Source organism: Delphinapterus leucas, chromosome 3 (assembly GCF_059928025.1).
Source record: "Delphinapterus leucas isolate spDelLeu-1000000601 "Yukka" chromosome 3, BTC_Dleu_Yukka2, whole genome shotgun sequence".
In the NCBI taxonomy this organism is placed as follows: Eukaryota; Metazoa; Chordata; class Mammalia; order Artiodactyla; family Monodontidae; genus Delphinapterus; species Delphinapterus leucas.
Genome location: NC_143131.1, coordinates 131,749,976 through 131,766,597, shown reverse-complemented (window position 1 = coordinate 131,766,597; position 16,622 = coordinate 131,749,976). Strand labels below are relative to the sequence as shown.

Genomic DNA, 16,622 nt, shown 5'->3' with positions numbered 1-16,622 from the left:
GCAGCTCAATAACAAAAAAACAAACAACCCAATCCAAAAATGGGCAGAAGACCTAAATAGACATTTCTCCAAAGAAGATATACAGACTGCAAACAAACACATGAAAGAATGCTCAACATCATTAATCATTAGAGAAATGCAAATCAAAACTACAATGAGATATCATCTCACACCAGTCAGAATGGCCATCATCAAACAATCTAGAAACAATAAATGCTGGAGAGGGTGTGGAGAAAAGGGAACACTCTTGCACTGCTGGTGGGAATGTGAACTGGTACAGCCACTATGGAGAACAGTATGGAGGTTCCTTAAAAAACTACAAGTAGACACCATATGACCCAGCAATCCCACTACTGGGCATATACCCTGAGAAAACCATAATTCAAAAAGAGTCATGTACCACAATGTTCACTGCAGCTCTATTTACAATAGTCAGGACATGGAAACAAAAACCTAATTGTCCATCATTGGATGAATGGATAAAGAAGATGTGGCACATATATAAAATGGAATATTACTCAGCCATAAAAAGAAAGGAAATTGAGCTATTTGTAATGAGGTGGATGGACCTAGAGTCTGTCATACAGAGTGAAGTAAGTCAGAAAGAGAAAGACAAATACCGTATGCTAACACATATATATGGAATTTAAGAAAAGAAAAAAAAAAGGTCATGAAGAACCTTGGGGTAAGACAGGAATAAAGACACAGACCTACTAGAGAATGGACTTCAGGACACGGGAGGGGGAAGGGTAAGCTGTGACAAAGTGAGAGAGTGGCATGGACATATATACACTACCAAACGTAAAATAGATAGCTAGTGGGAAGCAGCCGCATAGCACAGGGAGATCAGCTCGGTGCTTTGTGACCACCTAGCGGGGTGGGATAGGGAGGGTGGGAGGGAGGGAGACGTAAGAGGGAAGAGATATGGGAACGTAAGTATATGTATAACTGATTCACTTTGTTATAAAGCAGAAACTAACACACCATTGTAAAGCAATTATACTCCAATAAAGATGTTAAAAAAAAAAAATGTGGAAAAAAAAAAGAAAAAGAGGGCTTCCCTGGTGGCGCAGTGTTTGAGAGTCCGCCTGCCGTTTCAGGGGACACGGGTTCGTGCCCCGGTCCGGGAGGATCCCACATGCCGCAGAGCGGCTGGGCCCATGAGCCATGGCCACTGAGCCTGCGTGTCCGGAGCCTGTGCTCCACAACGGGAGGGGCCGCAACAGTGAGAGAGGCCCATGTACCGCAAAAAAAGAAAAAAAGAAAATAAGTGTTGGAGAGGATGTGGAGAAATAGGAACCTTTGTACACTGCTGATGAGAATGTAAAATGATGCAACCACTATGGAAAACAGTATGTAGCTGCCTCAAAAAATTAAAAATAGAACTACTATATGGGGACTTCCCTGGTGGCACAGTGGTTAAGACTCTGCACTCCCAATGCAGGGGGCCCATGTTCGATACCTAGTCAGGGAACTAGATCCCACATGCACGCCACAACTAAGAGTTCGCATGCCATACTAAGGAGCCTGAGCGCCGCAACTAATGAGCCCACGTGCTGCAACTAAGGAGCCAGTGAGCCTCAACTAAGGAGCCTACGAGCCACAACTAAGGACCCCGCCTGCCGCAACTAAGACCCAGTGCAATCAAATAAATAAATAAATATTTAAAAAAAAAAGAACTGCTATATGATCCAGCAATCCCACTTTTGGGTATATATCCAAAGGAATGGAAAGCAGGGTCTTGTAGAGCTATTTGCATACCCACATTCATAGCAGCATTATTCATAATAGCCAAAAGGTAGAAACAGCAATAAAGTCCATCAGTGGAGGAATGGATAAACAAATGTGGTCCATACATGCAATGGAATACTATCCAGCCTTAAAATGGAAGGAAACTCTGCCACATGCTACAACATGGATGCTAAGTGAAATAAGCCAATCACAAAGCAACAGATACTGTATGATTCCACTTATATGGGGCATCTAAAATAGTCAAACTCAGAGAAACAGAAAGTAGAATGGTGGTTGCCAGGGGCTGGGGGAAGGGGGAAAGGAGAATTGTTTAGTGGGTACAGAGATTCAGATTTGCAAGATGAAAAGCTCTGGAGATCTATTTTACAACAATGTGAATATACTTAACACTATTGAGCTGTACACTTTAAAATGGAAAATGTTATGTTAGGTGGCTTTTATTACAATAAGAAAAAAAACAGACAAACAAAAACCCAGTACATTTGCCTGTAGACCTCCCTTTACTCATTGAAAAACAGCTGGCTATAAAACAGCTTGTTCAGTGTGATACTGTTTGTGTCAAATGTCCTTTTTTGTTTTAATACATGTAGGTCATCATCATGAGGATATACACCAAAAGATAAACAGTGGTTATTTCTGAGTACTGATTTTGTTCTTTTGGCCAATCTGTATTTTCTAACTTTTTTAAACAGAGCATTCTGTTACTTATTAAAACAACAAAAAAAACTTCACCCCATTCCAGCCCCTGTCTTGATGTCCACAAAGTTTACAGAAGTTGAATTAGCATTTTTAAAATTTAATTAATTATTATTATTATTTTTTTGGCTGCATTGGGTCTTCGTTGATGTGCGCAGGCTTTCTCTTGTTGCGGCGAGCCGGGGCTACTCTTCGTTGTGGTGGCTTCTCTTGTTGTGGCACATGGGCTCTAGGCACGCAGGCTTCATTAGTTGTGGCACGTGGGCTCAGTAGTTGTGGCTCACGGGCTCTAGAGCGCAGGCTCAGTAGGTGTGGTGCACAGGTTCAGTTGCTCCGCAGTATGTGGGATCTTCCCGGACCAGGGCTCGAACCCGTGTCCCCAGCCTTGGCAGGCGGATTCTCAACCACTGCACCACCAGAGAAGTCCCTGAATTCGTATTTTTGAGTTTTATTTCATATATAATTAGAAATCACTGCTAATAATTATTATTATTATTATTATTTTTGCGGTACGCGGGCCTCTCACCACCGTGGTCTCTCCCACCGCAGAGCACAGGCTCCGAACGCACAGGCCCAGCGGCCATGGCTCACGGGCGCAGCCGCTCCGTGGCACGTGGGATCCTCCCATACCGGGGCACGAACCCACATCCCCTGCATCGGCAGGTGGACTCCCAACCACTGCGCCACCAGGGAAGCCCTAATAATTATTTTTAAGATAATAATATTAATAGTAATATTTTCTATGTAGGGCAAGCTTAGTCTGTGCCAGACACTTGTGCTTTTCCTGAGTTAGGTCACACAATAACCCTTTGAAGTAGGTACTATTATTAAACCCATTCTGCAGATGAGAAAACAGAGGTTAAGTGGCTGGTGCAAATTCATTTATAAATGTCAGAGATATGTTCAATCTCACAGCAGTCTGATTCCAAAGCCTGTGTTATTGACAGCCTGACTATTCCGCTAGACCCACATGATGTGCTTATCTGTCATCCAGCTTATGAGTGCCTTGTCAGCCACAAACATATAATTTATGTGTCACTTAGACTGTTCAAACAATACCTTTCACTCTCCCACAGGTTATAGGATATTTGTTTCAAAGATAACACAAAGATCAACCTCCCTCCAGAAATCCCAAGCCATGTAACACTCCAGGTGAGTCCCGACAGAGCTAATGAGCCAATCTTGGGGACTCGGAGCGGTCTGGGACCCTGGTACTGTACCCAGGACTTTCCCCTTCTTCACCTATATACTGACTCCACTGCCCGCTACACCAATCAGGATACACACTCACTTCCTGGGACCAACTTCAACTGGAGGGGAGGGGAATGTGCGACAGGAAAGGCTGTCAAATGTGGCAACTGGCATAATACGATTTATCTCAAAAGAACATTTACAATTAGGTAATTAGCACTTTGTATCCAGATATTTTTATCTCTAAGGATCTCTGAAAGTCTTACAGATAACTTAAATATATATCACATACATTGCTGGAGACGAAGTCTATAGTTTCAGAAGATAATTAAAACTCCTTCCCCTTTGGAATTAAGAGAATTGCCTATGGGAAGAATATTATGCCCACCAAACACGAATAGATCGAAACCCAGGAACTCTGAACACAGGGCTGGCAAGGATCTTGAAGAGGAATATGTCCAGGAAAGACAAATAAATTTCTAATAAACATAATACCAATTTCAAATCCCCTGCTCATGGCAGGAATTATTAATCAACCATAGCAGCCTTCCCCACTAAGGCTGGCCTTGTCCTCAGAATCTTTCTTAACACAGCACTCAAGGCAGCCGCCACCACCTAATCAGAGTTGAACCCTATTTGCCACGCAGGAAATTAGTCCACTGTCATCCCTCCAATGTGACAGACAGGGAACTGAAGTTCAGAGAGGTAAATTAACTTGCTCAAAGTTATATAGCTGGTAATACAAAGCTGAAGTTTCCAAATGTTTGGTTTTTTTTCTTAATCTCTTCCCCTGCTCTTCACTCTGTTCAAAATATACTTGGATTATACGCTTTGCACCAGATTTCTCTTTCTTGAATGAGCTGTTTAGAATGCCTCTTCCAAAGATTTGCTGAGTGACAATGGGCCTACTGCTTAACCCTTCCAGCGTCAAGTGCTTTCAAATTGAAAATGGAGATGGTAATCTGGGTTCAGATCCCTGCCTTCTTACTGGCAAATTGGGATACTCTTTTGAGAAATGTGAGCTGCTGCTGAAATTTATATGACTATAGGGAAAGGACCAGACATTTTGACAGCACTTTCTCTAGGTAAGGTACTGTGTTCTGCTGCAATGTGGTTTTGCCCTAGGAAGTGTAAAAATGAAGTAAGCCACTGGCTGGCTATGGTGATCTGGCTATGTTATTTGGAAGACTACTTGGAAGGAGGTGGCATTTGAGTAAGAGATTGGAGATCAACAGGATTAAGTGTTTCTTTTGATTATAAAAGAGTACATGATATACAACTACTGGGAAAGACAGTATGTCAAGAGGAAAAAAATCACCCCTATTTCCTTTATAAACCATGTCAACATTTTGTTTTATTTTTCTCTTCTAATATCTTCTTTACTCCATGCATAGGTATTTATTTTTTTCCCTCCTTTCCTATGGTTGTTGTTAATCTATGCATACCACTTTATATTTTGATTTTTAAAAAGTTTTAATATACTGTGAGAGTGCTCCATAACCCAATAATTCTACTCCTAAGAATAACCAACAGAAGTACATACATACATATGTTCACCAAAAGGCACGTGCCAGTAGTACTTTTCGTAATAGGGCCAAACTGGAAACAACCTGAATATCCACCAATAGAATAGATAAATAAACTGTAGTATATTCACCAAATTGAAAACTATACAGTGATGAGAATAAACTATAGCTACACAAAGCAATGTGGATGAATCTCACAGATATAATTTTGAGCAAAAGAAGCCAGACACAAAAGAGAACACACGGTATGATCTACTGACATTAAGTGCAAAACCAGGCAAAACCTACCATGGTATAAGAAGTCAGAAGAGTGCTTATCCTTGGGAGCATGGCTAGTGACTGGAATGGAGCATGGGGGCAGGCATCTGACTGTAGTTTACAAAGCACAATCAACTGGTGGAAATGTATCAAGCTGTAGGTTTATGACGTGTACTTTTCTACATATATGCTGTAAGTCAATAAAACATTAATTAAGTAGTTGCAGGAAAATACATTCATTAGGCAGACAGGGCCAAGAACATCACTTTGGGCAGAGGGAACTGTACAGACTCAAGAGTGGGAAATGGAAAACATTCCAGATTACTCACGACGTTGGTATTACAATAGTTTGCATAAACAAACTATCTCAAAACTTAGGGCTTGGGACTTCCCTGGTGGCGCAGTGGTTAAGAATCCACCTGCCAATGCAGGGGACACAGATTCGAGCCCTGGTCCGGGAAGATCCCACATACTGCGGAGCAACTAAGCCCGTGTGCCACAACTACTGAAGCCCACGCACCTAGAACCTGTGCTCTGCAACAAGAGAAACCACCACAATGAGAGGCCCGCGCACTGCAATGAAGAGTAGCCCCCGCTCGCCGCAACTAGAAAAAGCCCACTTGCAGCAATGAAGACCCAACGCAGCCAAAAATAGAATAAATAAATAAATAAATGATTTATTTATTAAAAAACAAAAAAAACAGGGCTTAAAAACAACTACATTCATTTGCACATAATTCTGGGAGTTGGCAGTCTGGGCTGGGTTCAGCTAGAGAGTGCTGCTAGTATCATCTGGGTCGCTCATGCAGTTATAGTCATGGAGACTGACTGGGGCCGGATAGTCCAAATGGCCTTGCTGTTCATCCTTTTTGCCTGCTCTAGGAAAATCAATCTGGGCCCTTTAAATATCCTTTTCTTGGCATGCTGCTTAATTTTGTCAGTAGAGGGAACTGGAGAGACATTAAAGTAAGAAAGGTGTTTTGCTTACTGGTTTCAGCGTGCAGGCTCACCGGGCTCCTGCACTGCATGTGGGTCTCCCATGCCCAGCTCCTCTAAAAGATGGCTTCTCCAGCGTCAGGCTCCTGCAGTTCACAGCAGCCAGAGGCTTCCCGGGGAGTTCTTGTCAGGTGATTTTTGTAGCAAAGTGTCTCTGGTGAGACATTTCTCTATGAATGGCTTTCTTGGAAACTGAGATGTCATATTTCCAGCAACTTTCAGAGGATGATTTCTACCAAGTCCACTGGCGTGACATGGTACCACAGTGACTTCTCTACCATTCAGTGGGCACAGCCATGTCCTCTCCAATGAGATCTGGATCTCAGCCCTGGGACAAAGGGGGAGGCTCTTCCTCAGGTCCTCTATGTCAGCTCTAGGGATAGTTGCTGCTCCTTATACCTGCTATTCCTATAATCTTTAGAGTTCTCTTTACTTCTTATTAGTGAGTCCCTTGTTTCTCCAAACCTCCTGTTATAACGAATAATTATTTATATTAAACTTTCCCTGTTCAAATACTGTGTAGTTTCTCTGTCCTGGTTGGACCCAGACAGATCCATGCCTCACTCATCTATCTGGTGATTGGTGCTGGCTACTGGCTGTGCCTTGCTCCCCATATGTCTCCAGCAGGATAGGCTCAATTTTTTTTACATGGCAGCTGGACTCCAAAAGGGTTAGTGCTGAAAATGCAAGGCCTCTTGAGGCCAAGGCTCAGATATCCCATAATATCACTTCGACTGATATCTATTAGTCAAAGTGAGCCATACGGCAAACCCAGATTCAAAGGAGAAAAAATAAACTCTATCTCTTGTGGCAAAGTCATACTGCAAATGGGCATGGGTACAGGAATGGGAGGAACTGTTGCTCACATCACTGCTAACAACTACCACAGACCCACTGCATCAGAAGCAGCAGAATACTTCCTGAAAGCAGATTCCTTGACTCTACTCTAGAGCTGCTAAATCCAAATATCTGGGGCAGAATATGTGAATCTAAAATGTTAACACTCCTCTCCCTATCCCAGCCTAGGTGATTCATACTCATATTAAAACTTAAGAACCATTCATCTATACTCACACAATATTGATACTCACTTGTCACTTTGAAGATACCTCTCTATTGCCTTCTGGCTTTCATAACTTCTGTTGAGAACCTGTCAATATCATTGCTGCTGCCTTCAAAAATTTCCCCCTTATCTTTGGTTTTTAGAAGTTATAACATAGTAGGCCCTAGTTCAGTTTCTCTATATTTGTTTTGCTTGGGGTTGAAAGTGATTCTTAAATCTGTGGCTTAATGTCTTTCACCGGCTTTGGAAAATCATCGACCATCAAATACTGCTTCTGGTATCACTTCATTTCTCTTCAAGTCTCTCCCCTCCACCTCTACCTCCCCATTCTCCTTCTCCTTTCTTCCTTCATCCTTTTCTTCCTTCTTCTTCTATTCCTTCTCTTCCTCCTCCTCTTTCTTCTTTTCCCTCTCTCCTTCTCTCTGCCTCCCTCCCAATGGGACTTCAATTATTTGTATTCAGACATTTTCACCAAGTTCCATACGGCTTGCATTACATGTGCTGTAGTTTAAATATTTTCTACTGACCTGTTTTTCAGTTCACTAATTTCATCTTTAGCTGTACTATATACTGTAATCTTACATACATCTTTTGAGTTCTTAATTTCAGTTATTGTATTTCAGGCTTAGAATTTCCATTTGATTCTCCTTGATAGATTCTAGTTCTCTGCTGAAATTCTCCACCTTCTCATATAATGTCTTAAACATATTAATCACGTTTTATTTATTTATTTTAATATTTATTTATTTGGCTGTGCCAGGTCTTAGTTGCGGCACACAGGATCTTCATTGCAGCAATGCAGGATCTTTTGTCGCAGCACGCAGGCTCTTCATTGTGGCCTGTGGGCTTCTCTCTAGTTGTGGTGCACTGGCTCCAGAGCACGCAGGCTCAGTAGTTGCGGCACGTGGGCTCTCTAGTTGTGGCGCACGGGCTATAGAGCGCGCGGGCTCAGTAGTTGCAGCACAAAGTCTTAGTTGCCCTGCAGCATGTGGGATCTTATTTCCCCAACCAAGGAACCCAAGTCCCTTGCATTGGAAGGCAGATTTTTAACCACTGGACCGCCAGGGAATTCCCGTTAATCACATGTTTTAAAGTCCATGTCTTATAATGCCAATATCTGGATCTTCTGTGGGCCTATTTTGATTGTCTATTTTTTCCTCTTGGTTTTCAACCATTTGGTCTTGTCTACTGAGATGTCAGGTAAATTGTGATTGAATGCTAAATATTGCATATGAAAAAAATTATAGGAAAATTTGAGGCCCTTGATGGTATCATCTTCCTTCAGAGATATTTGTACTTTTGCTTCTGGCAGGCATTTAAACCTAAGTCATACAAAGGAGATTTAACTGATTAGATGTTAGTCTTCAGTTCTGTTGGGGCTGGTCAATTTCTAATTGACTTCTACTCCTAGGGTGTAGCCCTTTGGGGGTTACATTTGAAAACTTGGAGTGTTTATTAGGGACTCTCCTGCTTGGTAGACCTTGAAATCCAATTTTTATACCCCAGCTTCATAACATCTCCAGAGGCTCTGCTCAGATTCTTAGCCATCTCTTGAGAAACAGCATACTGAAGGGCAAAGTGGCAGCTGGGTATGGGCCTTACCTCTCTGCATTTCCCTTCCCTCTGGAATCTTTCCCCTCAGGTCATTCTTGTTTTGGTAGTTCTCCAACATCTTCAAATACACATACATAGACACATTTATTTTGTTCAGCTATTTTAACAATTTCCAGTGAGAGGGTGTATCTTCAATCAGCTACCATAATTATTAGAAATAAAAGACTCTTGTTCACCTAACATTTATGTTATATTTTTCAGTGGGCTGGAACCATGCCTTATTCTTCTTTGCAGTGCCAAGTCCTCACTTGCTTTAAGTTCTTAAGAGACACTATTTGAATAAATGGATAACAGTTTGTAAGTTGCTTTCAATTTCATAATTTTACACTGTAGGCAGAATTAGAATTACCTTTATATAATCCTAGATATTGGGCCCAGAGAAGACTTGCCCAAAGGTTCCCTGACTAAAGTCCATTAAGAAGTCACTGGCCTACCTGGGGCTTGACTCCAGATCCAGAAGAGGGCTTTTCCCCACTCTGCCATATTGCACTACAATATAATGGTCAAGAGCCTCATGGGCTTGGGTGTCAAGGAGACCTGAGTTTAAATCCCAGTTCTGTCATTTACCAACTGTGTGGTCTTGGAAAAGTTCCATGAACTTTTGGAGCTTTAGACTCTCATCTGGTAAAGTGGCAATGATAATAACAGGAAACACTCAAGATAGCACTGTTGAGAAGATGAAAGTGAGCCAATGTGTATAATAAGGTACTTGGCTGAATCACTGGATCTATAAATAGAGGTTATTTTTTAACGGAGCGTCGGCATGGTGAACAAGGTGCCTTATTTCCATGAGTTTCAGAGGCAGTGCGGCACCCAATGATGTCTTACTACATTTCCCTCCCTCGGGTGTGGGGACTCTACTGCAGGATCATGGTTTTCTTCATGCAAAACACCCACCGCAAGTCCTGCTGATAATCTCACACCCATGAAGGCAAGGGTTGGGGTAGTCTTTACTTCTTCGGGATCTTCAGGACTCTACTGCCTGCTTCCCTCCTGCGAAAGGCCTCCCCTTTCGCAGACTGGGCCTCTCCTTTCCTGGCAGACTCGGGTGGTTGGAGACTCAGCAGCCCTGATGTCAGGGAACTAGGATTGAAAGGCCCCAAATCTTTCTCTGCCACTAGTCCCCAGACATGTTCATGTGGCAGAGCAGTTAAGAGCACAGAATCCCGAGAAAGACAGACTCAGACTCAAATCTAAGTTCCACCCCTCCCTAGTTGTGGGATCTTGGCTAAGTCCCTTTATTTCCCTGACTCAGTTTCCTCATCTGTATAATGGAGCTGATAATAATACCTACTTAAAGAACTCTCTGAAAGATTAAGTGAGGCACAATAAAAAGCACCTCTTATTTTTTTCTCCTGTTATCCCCCCCTACCGCACCCAGAATATACAAGTTAGAAGGAAACAGTACAGCTAGAACTAGAACCTGTGTCTTCAGACTCCCCCTCTCCCCACCTTCGCCCACACCACCCCTAAAAGTACTTGTGCCTTGGAGTGAAGACAGTGCTTCCTGACTTTTCCCATCACAGTACATGATAACATTTGGATACCCGCTGGGCTAACCTAATGAGCCTGTTTGAGGCCTGCAGGTGACTGTCCCAACGGAGTTGGGGGCTCTGGCTACCCTGGGCTCCACCTGGGACCTGAGGGTGCTATATCTCCACTTGTAACCTGTCTCTGGGGACCTTTAGGTTAAGGTGTTGACAACCCGTGGTAAGAGCCAGCATTGCATTGCCTAGAAGTGACACATTAAGCCACTGTTGGTAAATCAGTCCTGGGCCAGTTATTCAGTCTCCTGGTAGGAGTTCAGAGGCCAGAGCTGAGGAGATGGAGACTGGGAAGAAAATCAGACATCAGCCCCAGTCCAGGCTCTGCCTCAAACTCGTGTGGCCCTGGGCAAGTCATTCCCCGTTTCTGGGCTTAACCTTTCTGTTTGAAGCAGAAAGGAGTTAGACTAGAGGAAACATCCACAGGGTCCCTTCTAGCTCTGACATTCTAAGAATCAGGGATTCTATGAATTCCCCATTGCTCAGCTGTATTCTGCTCCTGGTGACCCGGTTTTTGCCTCTGGTTTGGATAAGCATAGCAAATGGTCGACTCTCCCTGACTGGGCAAGGTGCTCCCAACTCTCTCCACCGTTACTGGCTGGTCTCTGAAAATAACCCCTGTCTGGCCCAGACAGAGGACAGAGCCACACCTGTCCCCTGCCCCTATCAGCAGAACTCCTTGGAGTCCTCTGCACGTGCCACTCCCCTGCCCATCACGTCAGCCTCTGGTTTCCCGAATCCTCTAGTCTTCCCCAGCTCCCAGGGCTTGCACTATTGTCTGGGCTCAGGAAGAAGGCAGGGGAGCCTCCAGAAACACTGCAGCAGTTCCCCTGCAAGAGGAGGTGGGGATGCTAGAAAAGGGAGGGCGGGAGAGGCTGCAGGCAGATCCTGAGGAGTCTGGGTTGCCATGCTCTGGAGGCAGGACTTGGCCTTGTGTGCAGTGAGGAGACATCACAGGCCTTGAAGCAGAAGGACATGGTCAAAACTTATGGTCAGAATGTGTCTGGGCTCCATGGAAGGCAGACTGGAGCAGAGAGAGAGACTGGGGGCTGTTAGAGAAATGCAGGCCAGAGATCATGACACAGCAGCAGGGACAACAAAGAGGAGGAATTGAGGAGGTCAACTAGCAGATGAGGTGACTGGCCGATTGGCTGTTCAGCCACAAATCCGACTGCATCAGTGTGCTCGGTGACTGGGGTTGTACTGTGTGGGAGAGAGGGTTTGTTGGTGTTGGGAAAAAGACCCCAAGGGAGAGTTGAGAAAAGGGTCTCAGGCTTAGAGACAAATGTATTAAAATCCTTTCAATAGTTCTTTGTGTTTCTTAAAACTTTCTCATTTTGCAAATACTGTATGATATCACTTATATGTGGAACCTAAAAAATACAACAAACTAGTGAATATAACAAAAAAGAGGACTTCCGTGGTGGCGCAGTGGTTAAGAATCCGCCTGCCAAGGCAGGGGATGCGGGTTCGAGCCCGGGTCCAGGAAGATCCCACATGCCGTGGAGCAACTAAGCCTGTGCGCCACAATTACTGAGCCTGCGCTCTAGAGCCCTCGAGCCACAACTATGGAAGCCCGCATGCCTAGAGCCCGTGCTCCGCGACAAGAGAAGCCACCGCAATGAGAAGCTGGTGCACCGCAATGAAGAGTAGCCCCCGCTCACCGCAACTAGAGAAAGCCTGCGTGCAGCAACGAAGACCCAACGCAGCCAAAAATAAATAAATAAAATCTACGTTTAAAAAAAAGAAAAAAAAAGAAGCAGATTCACAGACATAGAGAACAAACCAGTGGTTACCAGTGGGGAGAGGGGAATGGGCAGGTAAGAGGTACAAACTTACCTCTTACAAAGAGGTATAAAATAAGCTACAAGGATATATTGTACAACACAGGGAATACAGCCAATATTTTATAATAACTATAAATGGAGTATAATCTTTAAAAATTGTGAATCACTATATTGTACACCTGTAACATATAACAGCAACTATACTTCAGTAAAAAAACAAAAAGAAACCCAAAACCTTTCCATTTCGTCCTCTCAATATCCATATATTACTGTCTCCAAGAAGCTCCAGGTTGTGTCAGATCTAGGGCCCCGAATTAAGGTCTCCTGACTCTTGGTCCCACACCTGGACCCAGCCGACTGCTTCCTTGGAACAGTTCACAGGCAGAGGTAGCAGGAAGTTCACCCTGGCCCAGCTGCTTCCCACCACCTCCTTGGACTGCACAGCCCGACCCTGCCACCACACGCCATGTGCCTCCAGCACCCTTCACTGCTCTAGGCCTTGGCTTTACTTTCTGTCACAGGAAGAGGCAGGCAGGGCTAAGTGAAGGTTTTTGACATTCAGACAGGAACAAGTGAACCCTTTTTTACAAAGGGGTCTCATATGAGCCATAAAAATGAACTCAAATAAAAAAACCTGCTCAGGCAAGGCAGAGGTGGTGGATTCAGAGGCTGTTTGTCTAGTTGGACAGTGGTCCTCCTTTTCTCCATACATTGGCAGCCTCTGAGACACTCCCCAACCCAAATCCCCAGTGTTCCATGGCCCACAGTTCGCAAACCACTGGACTAGCAGGCTCCCGATTGAACATCCTAGAGCAAGGGAGTCTCAGCCTGGGACCACAGACAGAATTCAGGGTGTCTCTGAGTTTGCTTGGGAAAACTTCCATCTTTATTTTCACTAACCTCTAACTCAAGTTAAGTACTTTGTTCCACTTGAATGTAGGCAATGACCACAGTAATTCTGATGGTTCCTGTGACTGTGAAGCCAAGAGAAATCACAGGTATTTTTCTATCACATTACAGTTGTCATAGATCTTTTATGCTCATTATTTCTCTAAAATTACAATGGTTATTATATCTGCTGCCCAATCTCATTTTAAATGTATTAATGAAGTACATACTATATCATAAACAATTTTAAAACTATCTTGTTAACTGTATTTCAGTATGATTGGTTTCCTCTGTAGTCCTATGTATTTTATTTTATGCATTTAAAAACACTCTGAGAAGGGGTCTGTAGGCTTCACCAGATTGCCAGAGGAGTCCATGGCATCAATAAGGTTAAGAACCTGTGTCCTAGGACTTCTCTTCCAGAACAGAGGGGGCTGGGGAGCTCGTTCCCAAAAGAGGGCATGTAGGACTCAGGATCCCAGGAGGCGACATGCACTCTCTGAGCCTGAGGAAAATGAGACAGGAAACTGGGGCAGGAGCAAAGGGACTCTAAGAAGTGGAGCAGAAGCCAACAGGTCATCTGGCAGGGCTCAGTCTAGTGGGACAGAACTGAATTCCTTAGCTCCAACCCCAGCCACGCTTCTTGGGGGAGCCAGGACTCCTGGGTCCTCGGCTTGCTTCTGTCATTTTCCCTCCTATTCTCAGTTTCCTTCTCTGAATTAATATAGTGGAAGCAATAGTGGCTTGCAGGTCAAGAGAGATCCTGCTTCTGGATCTGACTTTTCCTTGTCTTGCTGAGTATTCAGGGTAAGTCATCTCCCCTTCCCAGCCCAGTTTTCATATCTGTATAATTTCTGGCATAAGTACTGCTACAACCCCTTGTCATGCCCACAGTAGCTATTGCTGACAGATCTCAGTATATGACCATTCCATGCTCATATGTAGCTTCAGAAGCCTCTTCAATGTTCTACTGATTGATAGGAATCAGCAAACGAAATAAAATATATTTGCTATTATGGGACTAGATGATCTACACATTTCCATCTCTACTATTCCATGGCTCTAAAGATCTTATCTCAGAAATATGAACAAGACACTAGATAGATGGAAAGACCTATAAAGCATGGCTATTTCTGAACCATGTGTGTGTATGTGTGTGTGTGTGTGTGTGTGTGTGTGTGTACGTGCGTGCATGTGTGTGTGTGTTTAACAGAGAAAGAGAGGACATTCTCAGCTGGGATGTAGATTTTCTCTCACGCACCCTATAGTGAAAATGGGGTCAGAAGACGATACTCAGATTTTGAAATCTCAATCTGGCTTTCTGGAACAGGTAAACAGAGGCACATGGAAGTCACACTCTTTGATCAAAGTGTTAGGAATGGGCACCACACCAGGATTGGTGCCACCAGGCCCTACCTGTCGCCAAATGTCCTGTCACCAGGGACATCACACATGTAGTGCAGTGGAATGATGGTGACAAAGAGCAAATAACACCAGCCACTCCTGGAGTAATGTACACAGACTCAGATCCTGCACAGCCAGGTCACCAAAATGTGGATGTGCTGGAGACTTAGGGCTTTTTCCCCAAGCAGCACAGAAAGCCACTTAGGATGTTATTTCAGAGTGTTACCTAGCCCAGGTTACAGCTACAGCCCAGATAGATGCCATTACTTATTTGAAGTCATAGCCAGTTCAAGTGCTAGGACCAGAACCCAGATATCCACAGGCCCGTGGGGCCAGGCTGGTACCATAAACGGGAAAGTGGACTGGATGGAAGAGTAGGGAGTGGTGAGGACTGTGGCAAACTAGAGGTCACATGCCCTGTTTAAAGGCAGCTGCTGACCATCAGTTCTAGTTGATTGCTGGCTATGAGAACGTGGACCCATAGTGCCACGTCTTCCTTCTGATCTTTAAAGAGAAATCAGAACCTAGATTTTTATGTTAAATAGCTACATTTTCAAATGTTGGCATCTAAATGTTTTAAATGTTACAACGAAACAAAACACTGCGTAAGCCAAACAAAATGCACCTGGGAACTTTAGTATTTGGCCTGATTTGCAACTACCAGTGGAATGGGTAAAAGACCAGGCTCTGGATGTAGACGTATAAAGATCTGAATCACAGTTCTGCCACTTGTTAGCTGAGCAATCTTATTCAAGATTTGTAGCCTCGGGACTTCCCTGGTGGTCCAATGGTTAAGAATTCGCCTTCCAATGCAGGGGATGCAGGTTCGATCCCTGGTAGAAGAACTAAGATCCCACATGCCGTGGGGCAACTAAGCCTGTGCACCACAACTACTGAGCACGCAGGCCACAACTAGGGAGCCTGCGTGCCACAACTACTGAGCCTGCATACCACATGTAGAGAGAAGCCAGTGCGTCGCAATTAAGACCCGATGCAGCCAAAACAAACAAAAAGATTTGTAGCCTCTCTGAGCCTCAGTGTTCTCATCTGTAAAATGGGAATAATAAAAGGGGCTACTGTGAGGATTAAATGAGGTAATGAGTTTAAAACACCTAGCACAATCATTAGCTCATAAGAGGCACCCCATAAATGTAGCTCCTCCAAGGTGCCTCTAAACTTCATGGTGACTGGAGAAAACCTCAAAGCCCTCACTGCACTGCAGTCCCTCCACCTCATACTTGTTTTTCTGCAAGGTCTGAGTGCTCAGTGCCCATGGTACTCTAACTCAGACACCCAAGGCCCTCAAACATGCACACACACAGCCTGCACGCACCCTGGGAAGGGTTTTGAGATGCCATGGCTAGTTACCAAGGAAAGATGTTTAGAAGGCTTCCCTGGGGTACAGCTGCAACCTTCTTGTGTTGGATAGAAGCGACTCCTGCCCAGAGCAGGCGGCTGGCTAACATGACCTCTGGGGGCCTTCACACTCTTAGAATTTTTCAACTTGAATTTTGTTAACTCGTGTGCACACACACGCACACTCTCACACACCTTCTGCCCAAAGCCTGGACAAGAGGGGCTCCCTTTCCCTTTCCTGGAAAGCTTCTATTCCAGCTCTCACTCCACCTCATCCTCCTGCAGCCTCGCTGGGAGGGGAGACACTGTCACGACCCCTGAACTTCATTCCCTGTGATTGATGTGCTCAGCAGGGAGCTGCAGGAGAGGGGATAACAGGGTGAGGAGGCTCAAATGACCAAACAGAAGGGGATAGGACCTTGGCTGGGCCCCCAAAGCAAGGAGCAGCAATAGCCCCATGCACTCGGGGGGAATTTACTGGTTCCAAGCACTTGCTTCTCCAGCATCTCCTGGAGCCTCCTTCTGCCCCAGAAGGTGACAAGGGAGT

At 44.4% G+C, this 16,622-nt stretch overlaps 1 long non-coding RNA gene across 1 annotated transcript in view; it reads right to left on the bottom strand.

Annotated features, from left to right (window-relative positions):
- Positions 1–16,622, bottom strand: part of LOC111183146 (uncharacterized) — a 42,507-nt gene that overhangs the window by 13,652 nt on the left and 12,233 nt on the right. The window lies entirely within an intron of this gene.